The following is a 5657-nucleotide window of genomic DNA, read 5'->3' on the forward strand; positions in this document are numbered from 1 at the left end:
AAATTGACCAAATGGCAGAACTACCGGTTACTATGATGCACACTCACTACCAGAGGGCAGACACTCAATTCAGGAGCTGCCCCCTGATGGTCAGTGTGCTCCCACAGGGAGAACGCTGTTCAGCCAGAAGCCCTGAGCCAGGCTCATAGCTGGCAAGCGTAGCAGTGGTGGAGGGAGCCTCTCCTGCCTCCACAGCAGTGCTAAGGATGTCTGGCTGACGAACATCCCCCGAGGGCTCCCGGACTTCGAAAGGGCGCAGGCTGGGCTGAGGGAACCCCCCAAGTGCACAAAATTCATGCACAGGTGGGGTCCGGCCGGCCCGGCCCCAATCAGGGCAGATTGGGGCCAGGCCTGTCGGGAGGAGGAGACAGCAGACAGAAGGTTGGCCAGCCGGCCTGCCCCAGTTGGGGCATCAGGGCTGATCAGGGTGGGGCAATCAGGGCTGATCAGGGCCAGGCTAGCCAGGGGGAGGGGCCGCAGGCCAATCAGGATAGTGGGGGCCCATTAGGGGTGGGGCTAGCTGGTGGACAGACCGCAGGAGGTTGGCTGGCTAGCCCCACCCCCAGATCTGGCCATTAGCTGGCCTCAGTGGGTGTCATAGCAACCAGTCACTCTGGTCCTTACGGCATTCCGGTCACTGGCTACACACACACACACACACACACACACACACACACAGGAAAAAAGGACTTTCCAATGACTTTTTTTTTTGAGCTATTATAGAAAGATTTATTTCTGTGGACTTATGCCCCTGAGTTTCCAAGGTCCCATTTCCTTTTGTCCCACCAATAAAAAGTGTAGCTGGGGCTTCAATGGGGCTAGAATCAGAGGCAGCATCCAGAGTTTCCTTTCCATGTTGTAGCCAGTCCCATCCAGCATCAGGCTAGCTTAGCTTGTGTTCCCTCTGCAGTCTATGAGCCCATTACAGGTGAGATGGGCTGATAGACTGTCTGCAGGGCCACATGGCTCGAAGGAAACACAGGTGAATCCAAGGAAACAGGAACAAGAGAGCCCCAGAAGCCAAGAGCTAAATTCACAAGAAAGTGAACTCCTTTGTTTGGGGGATTAGGTATCCCAAAATTTTCAGGGGCTTGTAGTGGCCCTGCCCATTCTGGCCAATGATCTTGTTTCCAAGTTTGACTGGCAAGCACCTTCCCTAGTCACCCCAACGTCATTGACTTTTGATTCATCTTTTAAAATGGATTGAAAATCATGGGTATAATAACTTATAATATAGGACAACTCCATAAAATTAGTTTATGATGGAAAATGAATAACTTTATACTAATTAAGAGATTGTCTTATTAGCTAGGCTATCCAGATAGTAAAGTGATGGAGTAGACAAACTAAATGAAATTATTGCAACTTGCTGGGGCTGTCACATCTAGTAAGTGATAAAGAAGGTTTCACTGGTGGGAATGCAGACTGGTGCAGTCACTGTAGAAAATAGTACGGAGATTCCTCATAAAATAAAAAATGGAACTCCCATTTGACCCAGTAATCCCACTTCTAGCAATATATCCCAAGAAATCAGAAACACCAATCAGAAAGGATATATGCACCCCTATGTTCATAGCAGCACAATTTACAATAGCTAAGATTTGGAAACAGCCTAAGTGCCCATCAGCAGATGAGTGGATTAAAAAAACTGTGGTACATCTACACAATAGAATACTATACTGCTGTAAAAAAAAAAAAAAAAAAGAAGGAACTCTTTCCATTTGCAACAGCATGGATGGACCTGAAGAGCATTATGCTAAGCGAAATAAGCCAGTCGGAGAAAGATAAATATCACATGATCTCACTCATTTGTGGAATATAATGAGCAACATAAACTGATGAACAAAAATAGATCCAGCGACATAGAAGCATGGAACAGACTGTCTAACTTCAGAGGGAAGGTGGTGGTGGCAGGGGGAATGGGGGGAAGGTTTAAGAGATCAACAAAGGACTTGTATGCACGCATATAAGCACAACCCATGGACAAAGACAGTAGGAGGGTGAGGGCATGTGCTGGGGGTGGGAATGGCCATGGAGAGCTCAATGGGAGAAAAAGTAGACATATGTAATACTTTAAACAATAAAGAATTTAAATTTTTTAAAAAGAAGATTTCACAGTCTTATTTGAATTTATGTGTTTTATTGGTTGGATGGTTTGAATGAACACTTTGAATCTCTAACCGTAAGGAACATTAGTGAGAAAATCTCCAATGTGTTTGATGGAGATAATGATGCCTATCAATTATAAATGTACTAGAGGCCCGGTGCACGAAGTTCATGCACTGGGGGGTGGGGGTCCCTCAGCCCAGCCTGCTCCCTCTCACAGTCCAGGAGCCCTCAGTGGATGTCCTACTGATGGCCACAGTCTGGCAGCAGAGGCTCGGAGCAGGCGCTCTGTGTGTGTGTGTGTGTGTGTGTGTGTGTGTGTGTGTGTGAGTGTGTGTTTCCGCTGGGGGCCTGCCCCCAGCCACACTGCGGAGGCTTGGAGCAGGTGCCCCCTGTGTTGATCTCTCAGGCTCCTGGCCTTGCCTGCTGTTGTTCTCTCCCCTGAGCTGTGGCCAGGGCAGGGTGCTGCCTGTGGGATCGCCAGGGCGACCCTGGAGCAGGCCCTGCTGGGGGCTGCCTGTGGGCCGCGCTTTCCTACTCCTGGATCACCGTGGCAACCTGCAAGCAAGCCCTGCTGGGTGCTGCCTGCTGGGGGCTGCCTGCGGGCCACGCTTTCCTGCTCATGGATCGACCCTCAAGCAGGCCCTGCTGGGTGCTGCCTGCGGGCCGTGCTTGCCTACTCGAGGGCCGCATGACCTGCTCACCGGTCCCTGAGGCAATGCCTGCAGGGCTCACATTGCCAGGTGACGCCACCAGCGTCCTGCCTCACCGCTATGGGCGCCGCCATCTTTTTGTCGTGGAGTGACGGTTAATTTGCATATTACTCTTCTATTAGATAGGATGTTTAAAAAATCAGTGATTGAAGAAAGGAATCAAAATTCAATTTATGCATCCTATTTTCTATCTGTTTCTCTTTCCTAATATAAAACTTTAAAAATCTATCAGTTAGTCATCCTAGTATTTACACAGTGGTGAGACTATACTGATTCACATATACTCCACTACTCTGCAAGGTTGTAAAGTATTAACAATGAAAGTTGCTGTCATATATAAGAGCAAAGCTGTGTCCTGAAACATTATGTTTTGATCCTTGCAGCTTAGAGAGCTGTCATACAAAATTTCAAAGGCTAAAATCTGGCCCACAATCTGCAAGGCCTTGGAAAATAGCTATTTCCCAAATAAATCTCAAAATAATATTTTTATTTTGTTCTTGTGTGCTACATACTCATGCTACAGCTGGTCCGTTTCTCCACTAAGGACAATTAGACAATCCATGTATTTTCCTCTGTTGGGTCGTTTATTCCGTAAACTACTTGAGAAGTCATTGGCCTTGATTAACAACAATTAACATTTACTGAGCCTCAGCTATGTGTCAGGTGCTTTATTAATAACACTTTTCAAAGAAGAGAGTCCAAAGCAAACATACCCAGTTAGATCCCCTACTTCCAATCCCTCTGAGGATTGTCATCTGTCCAACCACTTAGAACATTCATTCACATGAAACAGAATCTGTACCTGCTCAGTTGATGAATTTTGTGCTCCTGTAAATACGATACAGAACAACCAGCATTGCATCTGCAGAGCAATCAATGTTTAGTAAACTGGGAGGGCAACAAAAAGGTCAGGAGTAAGCGCTCTTTAGGCGCTTACAAGTCAGAAGGTAACACTGGAGTGGAATGGGACTATTACAAAGGAGGACTGGGTTTGATCTGGTGAGGAGAAGAGACAAATCCATCCCATGCAAAAGCATGAAGTGGTGCATTTTTGGTGTCTGCCACTCCACGTTGCATTCTCTTTGGCTCCATGGAAACAATAATTCCTTTTCACTTACTTCACATAAGTAGCATTTCTCTATCCACCCACTAAGAAAATTTGTTCTTCAAAAGAATATAACTTCCTTCATTTTAAGGTGTAAAATATAAAACTCTTCACATTCTACCCCATTTGTCAAGCAAATGCTGGAGATGAATCGATGTCTAATGTAAAGAGCACCCTCTGATCCTGCCACCTCAGGTCTGACTGCTTTTGCCTTCAAGATAAAATGTTTATCCCGGCCGGTGTGGCTGGGCGGGCTATGAACAAGGAGTTCACAGTTCAATTCCCGGGCAGGGCAAATGCCCAGGTTGCAGGCTCAATCCCCAGGATGGGGCATGCTGCAGGTAGCCGATCAATGATTCTCTCTCATTATTGATATTTCCATTTCTCTCTCCCTTTCCCTTCCTCTCTGAAATCAATAAAAATATATTTTTAAAAAATGTTTTTAAAAAAGAGGAAAAGTGTATAACCGAACTCGGAGCATCTTGTTCTTTTTTGGGGAATCTGGAATCCTGGGAAGAAGAAATAAACAAGAGCCAGGGAAAAAATAGCAGAGAGCAAAATATTAGACTTTTAATTATTCTTCTCTGGTGATTTCAATTTTATCCCTGACTTAATTTTGGCTCTTGGTCCTATGCAGCTAACTTTGCATCAAGTCACTGTAAGCTCATAAAAGCAAATACAGATGACCGCTAGGCAATGAGGCAAGCCCCGCCTCCCTCTCCAAGTGCAGTTCCCAGCCTGCCTCATCTCACCATAGGCTCCTGGTCCCCAATTCTTGATTCCTAATGGTAACTTGAATAGACGCCTCCAAACTTCACCCCTCTTGTTCTGGTTGGCTGATAAACTCTAACATTTTGAACCCTAGTGATTCTCTACTGTTTTTGGAGTTATCTGTGGGCATAAAAGGGTTAACTCAGCAGGCCTAAGTTACTGAAACCTAGGACATTCCAATGAAAGGCCTGTCTTCAGGACAGACCCTTGGCTGGTTCCTGTAAAATAATCTCTGAAGCCCCCCCCCAAAAAAAGAGGTGCTTTTGTTAGATAAAGATAGTTTTAATGGGTAGAACGAAAATAAATATCCATAGTAGAGTGGCATTTAAAGCTTTACAGTCTAATCTATGCCCAGTTTTTGGTTATCTCTCACAGAATTTTGCTACCAGCCCAACTTAGTGTCTTTCTTTAGTAATAAAAGTTTACTGTGTACAAACATATGCTGCCCTGCCTCTAGGCCTCTGATCATGCTATTGCCTGTGTTTGGAAAATACTTCCTCCTCTTCTTTATCTTTTGAAATTTTATTTATCCTTCAAAACTCAGTTCAACATAATGTTTTTGATGACACCCCTCATAAGGCACCAGTTAAAATCACTTCTTTACTTTGTGCTGATTTAGGCAATCAGCTTACACTTTAATTATGAATTCACAATCTTAGACTTAGTTGTGTGTATCTGCTGTCCACCAGCAGATTAAAGAACAGGAAAAAGCCCTGGCCAGCGTGGCTCCGTGGATAGAGCCTCCACCCATGCACTGGTTTGATCTCCTGTCAAGGGTGGGTACCTGGGTTGCAGGTTCCATTCTTGGCCCTGGTGGGAGCACATTGATGTTTCTCTCTCTCTCTCTCTCTTTCTCCCGACCCCCACCCCTTCCATTCTCTTCCCTTCCAAACTCTCAAAAAAGAAAAAAAAATCAATGGGAAAAAATATTTTTGGATGAGGATTAACAACAACAGCAAAAA

This window comes from Myotis lucifugus, unplaced genomic scaffold, assembly GCF_000147115.1.
Source record: "Myotis lucifugus unplaced genomic scaffold, Myoluc2.0 scaffold_135, whole genome shotgun sequence".
Lineage (NCBI taxonomy): Eukaryota > Metazoa > Chordata > Mammalia > Chiroptera > Vespertilionidae > Myotis > Myotis lucifugus.